Below are 17,701 nucleotides of genomic sequence, written 5' to 3' on the forward strand. Positions count from 1 at the left end.
CCACTTTTTCTGGTCTGTGGGTTAGAAGGGAGATTGAATTGTTTGAGACCCCTAAATAAAAATGTGTTTTGAAAAATATCTAAGCATACACTTAGGTGACGAGAGCCCTGGCCCAGTGAATAGAATCATAAAAAGAATGGACATGATCCTAAGGTAGGGAGTGGATGGATAAAGTGCTTGCTATGCAAGTATGATGACCACAGTCAAGGTCCATCATCCTCCTAAAAACCAGATGGGTGTGATGGTCCCAATGTAATACCTGCACGCTGGAGACAGAGACAGAGCATCCCTCGGGGCAGGCCTTGATAGCCCTGAATTCAGAGAGAACATGACTCAGTAAATAACAAGCATTGCTATGAAGAAAGACTTCTAGTGCCAACCTCTGGATATGCACTAGTACCACACACACAAAGAGAAACAAAGCAAAACAAAATAGTTTTTTTTTTTTTTAGTACATTTGGCTCTGAGTCCAGGTAAGGACACAATTCATTTCCACTTGCTGTCCTTCCTGCTTTCTGACATTTGAGGGCATGCCAGTAAGTTCCTCACAAGACCCAAGAGCACACCTCCCCGATGTTGATGTTCCTGGTCTCCAGAATTGTGAGAAATTGGCAGGGTTTCTCCATATCCACACGCATTTGTACTCTGTCTCATAGAAAGGAATGTGCACGCTCATGCTGTTAAGAGCTTAATATGGATCCATGGTGAATGGTTTGTTTCTTCTGAATTAACCCTATCAGGATGCCAGCCACTGCTGCCCATGGAATAGTACAAGGTAGATTCCAGAAGTAACTAACAAGACTCAGTACACTGTGTGAGATGTCTGTGTATGTTATTACATGAGGAGCCGACGGGGGAAGACCAGGATTCTGATGAAGGATCATCCTTAAAACACCGAGTAAAGGACAGAGAAAGTACAGCTCTTGAGCACATCAGAGAAGGCTAGTGTAACTTTCTTGGTGAAGGCATGAAGTGTCATGGTAAGTCCATCTCTGAAACACCACACAGCATCATTGCTGTGAGTAATGACAGGAAATGGGCCCCATTCCTTTCTACTGTCTCCCCTCCTTATATTATCTACCTGCTGAGGGAACCCTCTGACATGACTATGGTGATTTTTTTCCTCTTCTTTTCTTAAATTTTTGTTTGAGACAGGGTCTTACTCTTTAGCCCAGGCTATCCACAAACTCATGTCCACCCTCCTGCTTCATCTTTGTGTGTATTTGGATTACAGTGGTGCACCAGCATATCTAGTAATTCTGTGCTTCTTAATAACAAACTAATTTCTCTGGAAAAAGTGGTAATACTCTCAGGATTATATAAAAGCACAGGGCAGATCTGGGTTACGTGTAAGGTTGTCTATTGTCAGAGACAGTGTCCTGAACTCCCATAAGTATGGCCCTCTCAAAAAGGTAATCACAAATATACTTAATCTCTGGTTTCCTTCACACCATCTGGACTGGGGGCCTTCCTAAGGTTCCCACAGTGCCCTATATTTCCACTTCCTTAGTCCGAAGCCCATGCTACTGTTGAGTGATGGTTATCTATAAGTGCCATTCACTAGCCTGGGATTGAAATGAGTGGTCAGTGAGTTTCTCTGTTTCACCAGTTACAGACCCTTACTTAAGAAATATGGAGAATTCAAATTCAGGGCCCTTTTATAAATATATCAGTATTTCAGACTTGCAGAATTGGGGTGGTTTCAATAGGTGTGGCACCTATAGACTCATGAGTTCGAATGCTTGGCCCAGGGGTAGCACTATTAAGAGGTGTGGCCTTGTTGGAGGAAGTGTGTCACTGTGGCAGTAATCTTTGAGGTCTTCAGTGCCCAGGAGCTGCTCAGTGTAGAAGACAATCACCTCCTTGCTGCTGCCTTGCTGCCTTGCTGCCTTGCTGCCTTGCTGCCTTGCTGCCTTGCTGCCTTGCTGCCTTGCTGCCTTGCTGCCTTGCTGCCTTGCTGCCTTGCTGCCTTGCTGCCTTGCTGCCTTGCTGCCTTGCTGCCTTGCTGCCTGCCTTGCTGCCTTGCTGCCTTGCTGCCTTGCTGCCTTGCTACCTTGCTACCTTGCTGCCTTGCTGCCTTGCTGCCTGTGGATTAAGATGTAGAAGTTTCAGCTCCTCCAGCACCATATCAGCTCAGACACTGTCAGGCTTCCATGATGATATTGGACTGAACTTCTGACACTGTAAGTCAGCCAAAATTAAATGCTGTCCTTTACAAGAGTTGTCCTGGTCATGGTGTGTCTTCACAGCAATGAAACCCTAAGACAAGAAGCCATATTTTCCCACATTGCAATGTAGTAGACCGAAATACTGAGAGCCTGGATAATGTCCCAGAGATCACACCACCAAAACAGATGGAATTCCAGCCTGGGTCTTCCTCAGTCCAGATGGCCTGTGCCTTAGTGGTTGAGCAATACCTCCCGAGATTCTCTGCCTCCTCAGAAGTCTGAATCAGGAAATAATCTTGAGGCAGAGAGTTCAAATGAGGAAGGTCTGGAGGTGAGGCCATGTGCCCAGATCATGGAACTGATGTGGCCAATACTTCTTATCCTTTATTTAGTCCATGCTATGTTCTCAGTCCCTGATGTGCAGTCAAACCAACCTTGCCCATCCATGCATTCTGAACAAACAGGGCCAGGTGCCTGCTCTCCTTGGATCAGACCCAGTGTGGATGAGGAGAAAATAAATAGCCAAAGAAGCAAATGCTTGTGTGTGGAGGTGATAAATACCACACACAATGCCTTTTGTTTGTTTTGAAATTTAAAATGGTAAATGTTGCCTTTCCCACCTTTCCTTCTGGTAGATGCTCAGGAAGTGAAGTTATGTCAGCTGAGAGGAACAGAATTCATTTAGTCATTTTGGTTAAATAATATTAGGACATGTTGCCAAGAATGGCAAAATCTTCCATCTGTAAAAGGCAATGTGAGCTGAAGTGTGGCTGCCTAGCAAATACTAGGGCAGCAGGAAAGGAACCCAAATTCCAGCCATGCAATAGCACACAGATAGGTAAGATTGTCCAGGCCCTGGCTCACAGTGCTTCTCCATTTATGGTGCCTACAGGACGATCCTATGGTACCATGACTAGAGTTAAAGAAATAACTCTTCTAAGCAGTGTCCCCAGATAAAAACATCAGCTCAATAAACTACCAGCATGCCTAATTATGTACATGCAAGAAATCATATGAATAGGACAATGAAACATAACTATTACCTTTGGGAGATTTTGCATATAGCCATAAAAGACACACACTTGATGGGTGGTGGTGGCCCATGCCTTTATAGTACTAGGATTTGGGAGACAGAGGCAAGCAGGTCTCCAAGTTGGAGGCCAGCCTGGTCTATAGAGCAAGTCCCGGAACAGCCAGTACCTCATAGAAAAACCATGTCTTGCGAAAAAAGGGGAGAAGCAGACATGAGATATGGAACTACATGAGGAATTGAAAAGGAAGGCCTCCGGGAATGGCTAGAAAAAGAGACAAAGCAACACAATGAAGACAGAGTCATTTTGTCCCAGTGCCAAGCCCCCCTGCTCACCAGGTACTAATTTCTGGGTTTGCATCATAGAACCTGACACCCATGGCCTGTGTGAGACTTACAAGTCCTTCTCATCTACAGAAACTCATCATCAGACTGTCTGCATCATAGATCCTGACACCTATGGCCTGTGTGAGACTTACAAATCTCACCTACAGAACAACAGCATCAGAGTTTCCAGGGCGCCTTCTCCAAACATGTATTTTTCGAGGACAATGTGGTTCCATCAATGTCAGCCAATGAAACCTGAGCAAGCCAGCTCAGTCAGTCAACTGGGTCTCAAGAGAGGGAGTGAGGATTCAAAAAATAAACAGTTAGACAAAATATAACATTACTCCAGCCAGTGCTGAGCCTAAAGCAGCTTTAATTTCCCCAGTCTGCTTTTATATCATTCTAGGTACATCCAAAAAACATGGTCAGTTCTTAGATCAAAGACAAAGTAATGAAGTGAAGTAGTAAACAAGGAGCTCACACAAGATAGTAATCAAGCAAAGTAGGAAGCCAAAGGAACACACAATGTAATAATTAAGTAAAGTAGTAAGGAGATCACATAAAGTAGTAATTAAGCAAAGTAGTAACCAAAGCTCTATGGTCACTGTTTCTAACATTCTTATCTGAGCCTTCTTCCTTGTCTGAGCCCAGTGGCAAATTCCTGGAAGCAGTACCAAAAGCTCTCAACAGAAACCCAATCCTAAGGAGTGACCCAATGAAGCAAAGTTCTGTGAACATACAGTAATGGGAGGAGGGGAAATTTCAGTCTGCACTATTGCTAGACCCTTGGGAACTGAGTCTGCAAGAAGACGTGATACTTGTCATTCCTCTGAATGAACAGAAACTCAAGAATAGGATCTGTCATGGCCACTCAGAACGGATAAGGTCCAACTGATAAACAACTGGCATAATACCACATACAGGGGCTCTTCCAGAGTTACTAAGTTCAAATCCCAGCAACCACATGGTAGTTCACAACTATCTATAATAGAATTCAATGCCCTCTTCTGGTGTGTCTGAAGACATCAACAGCATACTCATGTGCATAAACTAAATAAATATATCTTTTAAAAAGTAATACCATCTACAAAACCAGGAGGGCAATGTGACTACTGCACCAGTATCACACACTTCTAGACTCTGGACCCTGCAGGGATGAAAGGCACAGGCACTCTCTGGGTGAACACAAAGACAAGGTGTGACTTCATGAATTCCTACATACATCATGCAAGATAATATTGCTCAGAGGACTCGTCAGCTGGAGGGCAGGTACCTTTGAAAAATGATAACATCAAGTCATGGTGTAAACCAGAGAGGAATGAGACATGTGGAGAAGGAGTTCTACTTCAGTGAATCAAGAAGGGCTTAAGCCTAGGTGTGGTAGGACATTGTGGTCCATGTTGTGTAGACTGTATCTGACATTGTGAGGTTTTATTTTTTTTAGTAGATGATATATATGCAAAAATAGGTAGCTACTTATAGATATACATATATAGAAATATAGATGTAGATAGGCAGATGGAGATTTTAAAGACAAAATTTATTTATGTTTTTGCATATTATATAATGTTTATGCACATTAGACAAATGACCAAAGATAGATTTATAAAATTTATACTTATACAACCTATGCATTTTAATCTCTCTGTCTCTCTCTGTCTCTGTCTGTCTCTGTCTGTCTCTCTCTGTCTCTCTCTGTGTCTCTCTCTGTCTCTATCTCTCTCCCTCTCTCTCTCCCTCCATACCTCCCTCCCTCCCTCTGTTGCTCCTCTGTGAGTGTGTGTGTGTGTGTGTGTGTGTGTGTTTCTGTTTTCTTCTGTGTTGTGTTTTCCTGTTTCTCTGTGTGCATGCTCAAATTGAACACAGTGCCCCATTCAGATAAAGGACACCCTCCGTCGGAGAAATACATCCTCACCCCTGTCTGCATTTTAAGAAACTGCAGGAAGAGGTCAGCTGTGGAATCGTCTGTTTTTTCACACTAGTTCTGAGAAAGTTTCAGGATCTGGAACATTTGGATTTGGTAGGCTCCCTTTAGGGGTGCTCAAAAAGTGTCGATATCTTCCCTGCAGATGAGGTAGCTGGAGATCACAGAGGCTCAGCCACTCACTGAATGTCAAGCTGCCAGTTTTTGTTGGTGACCACTTTTTTTTTTTGTAAAAATTTTTTATTTTTTATTTTTTTGGCTGCATGAACCAAATACCTTTTTTTCCTGCAGTTACTCCTTAATTGCTTTGCAAAGATCCCCAGACAATACCGTCCTTCTTGGCACATAGTAATTTGGTGAATATAGACTCCAGCTATATTATATCAGAAGAGAAAGTTTAAACTTGCTGTGGCTCCTCTTTCAAAAGACAAGGGCCCCCTTTCCAGTACCACAGCAAGAAATAGGGCTCCCTTTAATTTAAGCTTTCAGAAACTCCCCATTGAAAGAACCCCAGGACAAAATATTTTGCAAGTGACCACTTCTTTACAGGCTCTCTGCACTGTATCAGCCACAACAATTGGCCCTCTCACTACTGCCACCTATTGGCTCTAATTTGTATCCACCATTTTATGCTTAGCAGAGATATGACCAACTTGCATTTCTCACCATCAGATTCTGTTTTACAAAGACTAACAACTTGAGAAGGCAGGTAACCCTCAAAAAGCACTGCCCATTCCAGACTTTACTTCCCTTGGATTTATTTCTCATCCTCATGCTGGGTGAAGAGTGGTCTCCTCCCATTGTGTTAACTTAGGTTTCTCCTTCTCACCCTGTGCAATTTTCAAACTAACTCACTGGAACAAAACTGGGGTTTCCTTACAAAAAGTATTGCCAAAACTTTTCCTTAGATGCCAAGGTGGTTCAAGTGACAAGGCATTGCCTCTGTTCCAGGGAGCTGTTGAAATTGTTCTCTAAAAATACAGGAACCTGCTCTTTCCAGCATCTTGGCACTTATGAAGGCCTGCTGGGAACAGGACTTGTCTAGAAGGCCATGGTATGGGGCCATTTTTGCTGGCTAAGAGTAAGGTCTCCAGAACCAAAGAGAGCAGACAGCTCTTCTTTTTTTTTTTTTTTTCCCTTTCCCGGTTTCCGGGCAAACATCCCCCTCCCCCCTCCCCTTCCTTATGGGTGTTCCCCTCCCAACCCTCCCACCATTGCCGCCCTCCCCCCATAGACTAGTTCACTGGGGGTTCAGTCTTAGCAGGACCCAGGGCTTCCCCTTCGACTGGTGCTCTTACTAGGATATTCATTGCTACCTATGGGGTCAGAGTCCAGGGTCAGTCCATGTATAGTCTTTAGGTAGTGGCTTATTCCCTGGAAGCTCTGGTTGCTTGGCATTGTTGTACTTTTGGGGTCTCGAGCCCCTTCAAGCTCTTCCAGTTCTTTCTCTGATTCCTTCAATAGGGGACCTATTCTCAGTTCAGTGGTTTGCTGCTGGCATTCGCCTCTGTATTTGCTGTATTCTGGCTGTGTCTCTCAGGAGCGATCTACATCCGGCTCCTGTCGGTCTGCACTTCTTTGCTTCATCCATCTAGTCCAATTGGGTGGCTGTATATGTATGGGCCAAATGTGGGGCAGGCTCTGAATGGGTGTTCCTTCAGTCTCTGTTTTAATCTTTGCCTCTCCCTTCCCTGCCAAGGGTATTCTTTTTCCTCATTTAAAGAAGGAGTGAAGCATTCACATTTTGATCATCCGTCTTGAGTTTCGTTTGTTCTAGGGATCTAGGGTAATTCAAGCATTTGGGCTAATAGCCACTTATCAATGAGTGCATACCATGTATGTCTTTCTGTGATTGGGTTAGTTCACTCAGGATGATATTTTCCAGTTCCAACCATTTGCCTACGAATTTCATAAACTCGTTGTTTTTGATAGCTGAGTAGTATTCCATTGTGTAGATGTACCACATTTTCTGTATCCATTCCTCTGTTGAAGGGCATCTGGGTTCTTTCCATTTTCTGGCTATTATAAATAAGGCTGCGATGAACATAGTGGAGCACGTGTCTCTTTTATATGTTGAGGCATCTTTTGGGTATATGCCCAAGAGAGGTATAGCTGGATCCTCAGGCAGTTCAATGTCCAATTTTCTGAGGAACCTCCAGACTGATTTCCAGAATGGTTTTACCAGTCTGCAATCCCACCAACAATGGAGGAGTGTTCCTCTTTCTCCACAACCTCACCAGCATCTGCTGTCACCTGAGTTTTTGATCTTAGCCAATCGCACTGGTGTGAGGTGAAATCTCAGGGTTGTTTTGATTTGCATTTCCCTTATGACTAAAGATGTTGAACATTTCTTTAGGTGTTTCTCAGCCATTCGGTATTCCTCAGCTGTGAATTCTTTGTTTAGCTCTGAACCCCATTTTTTAATAGGGTTATTTGTTTCCCTGCGGTCTAACTTCTTGAGTTCTTTGTATATTTTGGATATAAGGCCTCTATCTGTTGTTGGGTTGGTAAAGATCTTTTCCCAATCTGTTGGTTGCCGTTTTGTCCTAACCACAGTGTCCTTTGCCTTACAGAAGCTTTGCAGTTTTATGAGATCCCATTTGTCAATTCTTGATCTTAGAGCATAAGCCATTGGTGTTTTGTTCAGGAAATTTTTTCCAGTGCCCATGTGTTCCAGATGCTTCCCTAGTTTTTCTTCTATTAGTTTGAGTGTGTCTGGTTTGATGTGGAGGTCCTTGATCCACTTCGACTTAAGCTTTGTACAGGGTGATAAGCATGGATCGATCTGCATTCTTCTACATGTTGCCCTCCAGTTGAACCAGCACCATTTGCTGAAAATGCTATCTTTTTTCCATTGGATGGTTTTGGCTCCTTTGTCAAAAATCAAGTGACCATAGGTGTGTGGGTTCATTTCTGGGTCTTCAATTCTATTCCATTGGTCTATCTGTCTGTCTCTGTACCAATACCATGCAGTTTTTATCACTATTGCTCTGTAATACTGCTTGAGTTCAGGGATAGTGATTCCCCCTGAAGTCCTTTTATTGTTGAGGATAGCTTTAGCTATCCTGGGTTTTTTGTTATTCCAGATGAATTTGCAAATTGTTCTGTCTAACTCTTTGAAGAATTGGATTGGTATTTTGATGGGGATTGCATTGAATCTGTAGATTGCTTTTGGTAAAATGGCCATTTTTACTATATTAATCCTGCCAATCCATGAGCATGGGAGATCTTTCCATCTTCTGAGGTCTTCTTCAATTTCCTTCTTCAGTGTCTTGAAGTTCTTATTGTACAGATCTTTTACTTGCTTGGTTAAAGTCACACCGAGGTACTTTATATTATTTGGGTCTATTATGAAGGGTGTCGTTTCCCTAATTTCTTTCTCGGCTTGTTTCTCTTTTGTATAGAGGAAGGCAACTGATTTATTTGAGTTAATTTTATACCCAGCCACTTTGCTGAAGTTGTTTATCAGCTTTAGTAGTTCTCTGGTGGAACTTTTGGGATCACTTAAATATACTATCATATCATCTGCAAATAGTGATATTTTGACTTCTTCCTTTACAATCTGTATCCCTTTGATCTCCTTTTGTTGTCTGATTGCTCTGGCTAGAACTTCAAGAACTATATTGAATAAGTAGGGAGAGAGTGGGCAGCCTTGTCTAGTCCCTGATTTTAGTGGGATTGCTTCAAGTTTCTCTCCATTTAGTTTAATGTTAGCAACTGGTTTGCTGTATATGGCTTTTACTATGTTTAGGTATGGGCCTTGAATTCCTATTCTTTCCAGGACTTTTATCATGAAGGGGTGTTGAATTTTGTCAAATGCTTTCTCAGCATCTAATGAAATGATCATGTGGTTCTGTTCTTTCAGTTTGTTTATATAATGGATCACGTTGATGGTTTTCCGTATATTAAACCATCCCTGCATGCCTGGGATGAAGCCTACTTGATCATGGTGGATGATTGTTTTGATGTGCTCTTGAATTCGGTTTGCCAGAATTTTATTGAGTATTTTTGCGTCGATATTCATAAGGGAAATTGGTCTGAAGTTCTCTTTCTTTGTTGTGTCTTTGTGTGGTTTAGGTATAAGAGTAATTGTAGATTCGTAGAAGGAATTCGGTAGGGCTCCATCTGTTTCAATTTTGTGGAATAGTTTGGATAATATTGGTATGAGGTCTTCTATGAAGGTTTGATAGAATTCTGCACTAAACCCATCTGGACCTGGGCTCTTTTTGGTTGGGAGACCTTTAATGACTGCTTCTATTTCCTTAGGAGTTATGGGGTTGTTTAACTGGTTTATCTGTTCCTGATTTAACTTTGATACCTGGTATCTGTCTAGGAAATTGTCCATTTCCTGCAGATTTTCAAATTTTGTTGAATATAGGTTTTTATAGTAAGATCTGATGATTTTTTGAATTTCCTCTGAATCTGTAGTTATGTCTCCCTTTTCATTTCTGATTTTGTTAATTTGGACGCACTCTCTGTGTCCTCTCGTTAGTCTGGCTAAGGGTTTATCTATCTTGTTGATTTTCTCAAAGAACCAACTTTTGGTCCTGTTGATTCTTTCTATGGTCCTTTTTGTTTCTACTTGGTTGATTTCAGCTCTGAGTTTGATTATTTCCTGCCTTCTGCTCCTCCTGGGTGTATTTGCTTCTTTTTGTTCTAGAGCTTTTAGGTGTGCTGTCAAGCTGCTGACATATGCTCTTTCCTGTTTCTTTCTGCAGGCACTCAGCGCTATGAGTTTTCCTCTTAGCACAGCTTTCATTGTGTCCCATAAGTTTGAGTATGTTGTATCTTCATTTTCATTAAATTCTAAAAAGTTTTTAATTTCTTTCTTTATTTCTTCCTTGACCAGGTTATCATTGAGTAGAGCATTGTTCAATTTCCACGTATATGTGGGCATTCTTCCCTTATTGTTATTGAAGACCAGTTTTAGGCCGTGGTGGTCCGATAGCACGCATGGGATTATTTCTATCTTTCTGTACCTGTTGAGGCCCGTTTTTTGACCGATTATATGGTCAATTTTGGAGAAAGTACCATGAGGAGCTGAGAACAAGGTATATCCTTTTGCTTCAGGATAGAATGTTCTATAAATATCCGTTAAGTCCATTTGGCTCATGACTTCTCTTAGTCTGTCGACATCACTGTTTAATTTCTGTTTCCATGATCTGTCCATTGATGAGAGTGGGGTGTTGAAATCTCCCACTATTATTGTGTGAGGTGCAATGTGTGTTTTGAGCTTTAGTAAGGTTTCTTTTACGTATGTAGGTGCCCTTGTATTTGGGGCATAGATATTTAGGATTGAGAGTTCATCTTGGTGGATTTTTCCTTTGATGAATATGAAGTGTCCTTCCTTATCTTTTTTGATGACTTTTAGTTGGAAATTGATTTTATTTGATATTAGAATGGCTACTCCAGCTTGCTTCTTCTGACCATTTGCTTGGAAAGTTTTTTTCCAGTTTTTCACTCTGAGGTAGTGTCTGTCTTTGTCTCTGAGGTGTGTTTCCTGTAGGCAGCAGAATGCAGGGTCCTCGTTGCGTATCCAGTTTGTTAATCTATGTCTTTTTATTGGGGAGTTGAGGCCATTGATGTTGAGAGATATTAAGGAATAGTGATTATTGTTTCCTTTTATATTCATATTTGGATGTGAGGTTATGTTTGTGTGCTTTCATTCTCTTTGTTTTGTTGCCAAGACGATTAGTTTCGTGCTTCTTCTAGGGTATAGCTTGCCTCCTTATGTTGGGCTTTACCATTTATTATCCTTTGTAGTGCTGGATTTGTAGAAAGATATTGTGTAAATTTGGTTTTGTCATGGAATATCTTGGTTTCTCCATCAATGTTAATTGAGAGTTTTGCTGGATACAGTAACCTGGGCTGGCATTTGTGTTCTCTTAGGGTCTGTATGGCATCAGTCCAGGATCTTCTGGCCTTCATAGTTTCTGGCGAGAAGTCTGGTGTGATTCTGATAGGTCTCCCTTTATATGTTACTTGACCTTTTTCCCTTACTGCTTTTAATATTCTTTCTTTATTTTGTGCGTTTGGTGTTTTGACAATTATGTGACGGGAGGTGTTTCTTTTCTGGTCCAATCTATTTGGAGTTCTGTAGGCTTCTTGTATGCCTATGGGTATCTCTTTTTTTAGGTTAGGGAAGTTTTATTCTATGATTTTGTTGAAGATATTTACTGGTCCTTTGAGCTGGGAGTCTTCACTCTCTTCTATACCTATTATCCTTAGGTTTGATCTTCTCATTGAGTCCTGGATTTCCTGTATGTTTTGGACCAGTAGCTTTTTCTGCTTTACATTATCTTTGACAGTTGAGTCAATGATTTCTATGGAATCTTCTGCTCCTGAGATTCTCTCTTCCATCTCTTGTATTCTGTTGGTGAAGCTTGTATCTACAGCTCCTTGTCTCTTCTTTTGGTTTTCTATATCCAGGGTTGTTTCCATGTGTTCTTTCTTGATTGCTTCTATTTCCATTTTTAATTCCTTCATCTGTTTGATTGTGTTTTCCTGGAATTCTTTCAGGGATTTTTGCCATTCCTCTCTGTAGGCTTCTACTTGTTTATTAATGATTTCCTGTGTTTCCCTAAGTGTGTTCATGTCTTTCTTGAAGTCCTCCAGCATCATGATCAAATATGATTTTGAAACTAGATCTTGCTTTTCTGGTGTGTTTGGATATTCCATGTTTGTTTTGGTGGGAGAATTGGGCTCCGAGGATGGCATGCAGTCTTGGTTTCTGTTGCTTGGGTTCGTGCGCTTGCCTCTCGCCATCAGATTATCTCTAGTGTTACTTTGTTCTGCTATTTCTGACAGTGGCTAGACTGACCTATAAGCCTGTGTGTCAGGAGTGCTGTAGACCTGTTTTCCTCTCTTTCAGTCAGTTATGGGGACAGTGTGTTCTGCTTTCGGGCGTGTAGTTTTTCCTCTCTACAGGTCTTCAGCTGTTCCTGTGGGCCTGTGTCTTGAGTTCACCAGGCAGCTTTCTTGCAGCAGAAAAGTTGGTCTTACCTGTGGTCCTGAGGCTCAGGTTCGCTCGTGGGGTGCTGCCCAGGGGCTCTCTGCAGCGGCAGCAACCAGGAAGACCTGTGCCGCCCCTTCCGGGAGCTTCAGTGCACCAGGGTTCCAGATGGTCTTTGGCTTTTTCCTCTGGCGTCCGAGATGTGTGTGCAGGGAGCAGTCTCTTCTGGTTTCCCAGGCTTGTCTGCCTCTCTGAATGTTTAGCTCTCCCTCCCACGGGATTTGGGTGCAGAGAACTGTTTATCCGGTCTGTTTCTTTCAGGTTCCGGTGGTGTCTCAGGCGCAGAAGTCCTGCCGCTCCTGGGCCCTCCCCCACGGGAGCCCAGAGGCCTTATACAGTTTCCTCTTGGGCCAGGGATGTGGGCAGGGGTGAGCAGTGTTGGTGGTCTCTTCCGCTCTGCAGCCTCAGGAGTGCCCACCTGACCAGGCGGTTGGGTCTCTCTCTCACCGGGTCTGGGAGCAGAGAGCTGCTGCGGGCCGGGATCCGCGGGTGTGGGACTTCCCCAGACAGCTCTTCTTAAACTTGAAGGATTTTACGCTAGAGATGAAACTGAGTTCTAACTAGGTCAGAGATGTGCTATGTGTGCAATGCAAAAAACAATACAGCAACTCCTTGAAGCAAATATAACAAAACCAGAGCAATCTGGGGAAAAGTATTTGGGCCCAGGGAAACAGTGGTATGGTGCATGCCAAATTCCAAAGCAATGTTCTGGCAAAGGGCATTGAACACGGAATGTGTGTGATGCTGAACCCATCCTGGATTTAAACTACTGGAGAATAAATAAATAAAAGTGGATTTGTGTTCTTGCATTTTTTTCAAGAATTAAAATACAGGAACCCTTCTTCTCCATTGCTTGTAACCCAAGAGGCTGAGCCACACAAGGAATCTCTCTTGCTCTTTCGGAAAAAACTAACAACACAGTCCCCACGGAGTTCAACATGTACAGCAACACCCCACCAACAGTGTGAGCCAATCTAGAGAAACCATATTGTAACGTGAATAGAAACTTGTAATCATTCATAATTTCCCTTTCCACAGAGCTCTGCTGCTCAGTTGTTCTCTAACACACAGGACAGCCAAATAAGCCTTCCCTCCCTAGTATCTTCTGCTGCAGCTTGCGTGTGAGGAAAACATTCTAAATGCTTGTGTGCTAAAGGAGAAATCACAGGTCTGTGTGTGTGTGCATGTGCATGAGTATGTAGTTGGGTCTTTCTAAGTCACACCCTGATACTCATTTTGCCAGGAATCACAAGAGTTTCTCTGAGGTTTCTATTGGGTAAATGTTGTCTCCATTGAAAACAGTAACTCTTCAGTGACTGTCTCATACTGTAGGGTGCCAGGTGGGGTGGTCATGGCCATCCCAAGGATGCAAGTCCTCTGAGAGCATGAACAGTTTTGAGCCCAGCAACACTTCCCAGATACCTAATGGTAACTACATGAAGTTTTAGTCCCCCTTTTCATGGAAATTGAAATCCATGGGTAAATGCAATGTGTCCCACAGATTGTACAACCATGAATCTGATACTGAAGTGTTGGACCTTCTGAGAAAATCAAGAACTCCTCTCAGAAATCACTATCCAGGCTGGCCAAGGCAAGACCCTGCTGGTCCACACCTAAATGCATACCAAGCCTGTGCTAGGAGTTTTTCTCTGTGTTTCCCATCTCTTTTCCTTGGCCCATCCCAGCTAGGGAGCTTCTCTGTTATTCTTGCCCCTGCCTTGCATTCTTTCCTCTGCTACTCCAAATGACATGCCTCCTTCCATCTTCTCAAGACTCTAATGATTTCTTTCTTAATCTCTCTCTTTTTCCTTCTGTGTCTCTGGCTGTTTCATAGATGTTTCATAGCAGAGGACCACTTTTTTATTTTTTGCTCAATCCTGGAAATGCAGCTTGTCTTCCAGACTGCAAGGGTTAAGATCATCAAGAGGAGCAGTCCTCCAGTGGCTAGAGAGGCTGCATCACAGCAGTCGGTTGGGTGGCCAGGCTAGAACCTGCTTGGGAAGGCAGGCTTCAGGTGAAAGGGAGCTGCCTGTGTTGCAGCCTGAATCTCAGGGGAGACTGCAGAAAATTTCTCCCCAGGAGTGGTCGAATAGGGGTCTTGGCACATACTGTCCAGCTCCAGCCCTGAGAGCAATGATCCCTATGGATTCACCCTCCTCACAGGGCACAGCTGCAGACCCCAGAGACACCAGCATCCTGGGATGCTTCCTGGGAGTCCTGAGGAAAGTTTACTGACAGACTAGGGGACCTCACATGGGGGGGTTCCAGAGAGTCTAGGAGAGGTCTCTGAAGGATGCTGGTCAGTTGGGGTACACAGAGGGCAAGTGTAGAGGAGCCTCTGCTCTTTGGGTCTCCTGGTTGTCTTTGTGAGAGAGCAGGAACTCACTAGAAAATGAGAACCCAAGAAGTAAGCTAGTTTCCCTAAGCATGCCAGATGTGGAGATCCCATGTGTGGGAGAATTTCATGTTTGCCTTTTAGGACTTTATGGGAGAAGTCAGCTATAGTGGCATATGGGGTTGGCATGGAATCGGGGGAACTCTCAACTTGCTGAGCAGAGAATATTTATCTCTGTGCCCAGATAGTTTAGGGCACAAACCTGCCACCTGAGTGGATTGACCATAAGAGAAAAGAATATGAGTAGGAGGGCCTGTCATCCAGGAGTTTCCAGAGCATGACAAGGGAGTGGGTGCATATGTAGGATCAGCTCAAAACACAGCTCTCACCTCAAAAGGGAGTAAGATTGTTAGTTCTGAAGCCAAACAGATGCGATCATGGTTCTGAACACATGGATTTTAGGTTGCTCCAAGTTCCATGTTCCAATGTGCAATCAGTTTGATGAAGTATTCTTCCTTTATTTCTTTACTATTTTATTTTATTTATAATTTTTATTTATTTACTTTTACACTCCAGGTGTTATTCAACTCCCGGTCCACCCCCTGAGTGTTGGTAGCCACCTGTACCAGCTGTTGTCTGTTAGTACAGGGCACAGCTGTTGTCCACCCCGAAGGATGCAGTGCGCATGCGCAAGGGTGTGTTTCTGCCAAGTCTTTGCCCAACCCGGGGCGTGCCAATGAGATCACGGCTATGCGGCCAATCAGGAAGGAACACGTTGCTTTGGGGGATATAAAGCTAACACTCTCTGGGGCCGCAGCGTCTCTCCTCTTCAAGATGCAATAAACGCTTTGCTGCAGAAGGATCTTTGTGTCCACGTGCGTTCTTGCTGGCAAGATGATAGCGCGGGATATTTGGTGCCGAAACCCGGAAAAACGCCTCATCATCGCCGGCGCCGAGGAGACCCTCCACTGACGGAGAGGATTCAGAACTGCAGGACGAAGGTAAGCTCTGAGAGGCATGTTTAGTCTTGATCTCTCTCATCTCTCTCCCCCATTAGAAGATGCAGTGGAAGCTTTTTTTATTGTTTTGGCAGCGCTCATTCTTTTTCTTTTGGTTTTTGATTTTGCGACTGCCGCTAGGCACAGTCAAAAGCCATGCCTAGAAGATGAGAAATGCTGCCCAACAGTAATAGCAGGACAAGGGGCGTTAGAGGAGTTACAGGACAGCATGTCAGAAACAGAGCGAGGTGAAAGATTAGAAGCTTTAAGAAGGAAATGTGCACCTAAGAGGCCCTTCCAAGGACCTTGGATCTGAGGAAGCAAGAGATAGGGGAAAGGACACCCTGGGAGAGAAACAGGGGAAGGAGAAGAAAACCCCGAAAACAAGCCTTCATCTGGTAGAGGAGTTAGAGGCTTTGGGGCTTGATAGTTCAGAAACAGACGAGCTTAGCCCCTCTGAGGAAGAGGATTTAGAAGATGAGGCAGCTCGCTATGAAGAAGAAAGATATGGGCCTAGGTGGAGAGCCACTGTGAAGAAACCGAAAGTTATGGATCTTTTGTGGGCAATGCTGGTAATTTTGTTTATTTTTTTCTTTGTGTGGGAAGCCATTACAGCCGTTAGGACAGGTCAGAGGGTCCTTGCAGAGCAACAACAAAGTATGTTGGAGGGAGAAAAGGTCTCGAAAGAAAAAAAGAAAAGAAAAGGAGATAAAAGGAACACAGTATTTTGGGAGAAAAATTTTGTCTTTTTGCTTGTAAAAGGTGTGATTAGGCTCTGGAACCTTCACAGAGTCATACTGATCAGATTTGATAGAGGTAGACTGCCTGAAAAATTTATTCAGGAGAATCAAACAAAAAGATATCTCGATTCTAAACTTTTTTCTTGAGAATTGTACAGAGTTTGCCTACTTGGATTCCTGGTGTCAAGGACTTTCAGCTGGGACCAGTCAGGACACATCAGCTACAGCATTAGTTTCATTTTTCCTACCCCTACCCCCAAGGACGTCTCAACGCCCAGGCACAGCTTGATGGAGTTAATGTAATTGGGTTGTGAGTGGAAATATTCAGGACTGTGTTTCACTTCCATACCATTTGTGAATGTCAGTCGTGCTGCTCAGATATCCCGTAATATATCTCAGTATCTTACAGGAATTTGGTTTCAACACGTTGATGGACTAGTCCAGGAATTGAGACAATCCATCATCCATATCAACCCCACTCGAGTGGATGGTCACCGTGGAAGTGGTGGGAAAGGGGAAATCCTACCTCTCTGCTGACTCCTATTGGAATCTGGGTCCCTTTGGTGGGACACCATCTAGTTTTTCCCCTCTGTCTATTGTCTGTCCTTGGTGCACCAAGCTGTCCATGTATGTCAGTTTATGTCTGTGGTTTTTGTTTCTTGTTGCTTAAATGTTTTATGTTTCATGTTCAAAAGAGAAAATGGTAAAAAAAAAAAAAACTTTATCTGCTGGTCGTTCACACCTTGACTTGATTTTTAACTCGTTTCAAAAAAGGAACAAATGAATAAAAAGCAGTTCAATCAGCCCTTGGAGCCTTGCACCTGTAGTAGGAGCCTGGGTCTGCTGGAGAAGCTGCCCGGGAATGAGCGTCTGCAAGAGCAGATTATTAGACTGAGCAGGTGACAAGGTGCTTCTCTTAAAATCACAGCTAGAGTTCTCTGCACCCAAATCCCGTGGGAGGGAGAGCTAAACCTTCAGAGAGGCAGACAAGCCTGGGAAACCAGAAGAGACTGCTCTCTGCACACACATCTCGGACACCAGAGGAAAACACCAAAGGCCATCTGGAACCCTGGTGCACTGAAGCTCCCGGAAGGGGCAGCACAGATCTTCCTGGTTGCTGCCGCTGCAGAGAGCCTGTGGGCAGCACCCCACGAGCGAACTTGAGCC

At 43.5% G+C, this 17,701-nt stretch overlaps 1 long non-coding RNA gene across 1 annotated transcript in view; it reads left to right on the forward strand.

The window, feature by feature from the left end:
- The window catches only part of LOC147998178 (uncharacterized), a 234,853-nt gene extending 217,629 nt beyond the window's left edge, over positions 1-17,224 (forward strand). Inside the window, exons 4-5 of the long non-coding RNA XR_015646949.1 lie at positions 741-980; positions 15,373-17,224. This is a non-coding gene — a long non-coding RNA (uncharacterized LOC147998178). The remainder of the gene's footprint in view (positions 1-740; positions 981-15,372) is intronic.
- Positions 17,225-17,701: the final 477 nt, after the last annotated feature.

Source organism: Rattus norvegicus, chromosome X (assembly GCF_021556685.1).
Source record: "Rattus norvegicus strain SHRSP/BbbUtx chromosome X, alternate assembly SHRSP_T2T, whole genome shotgun sequence".
Taxonomy (NCBI): domain Eukaryota; kingdom Metazoa; phylum Chordata; class Mammalia; order Rodentia; family Muridae; genus Rattus; species Rattus norvegicus.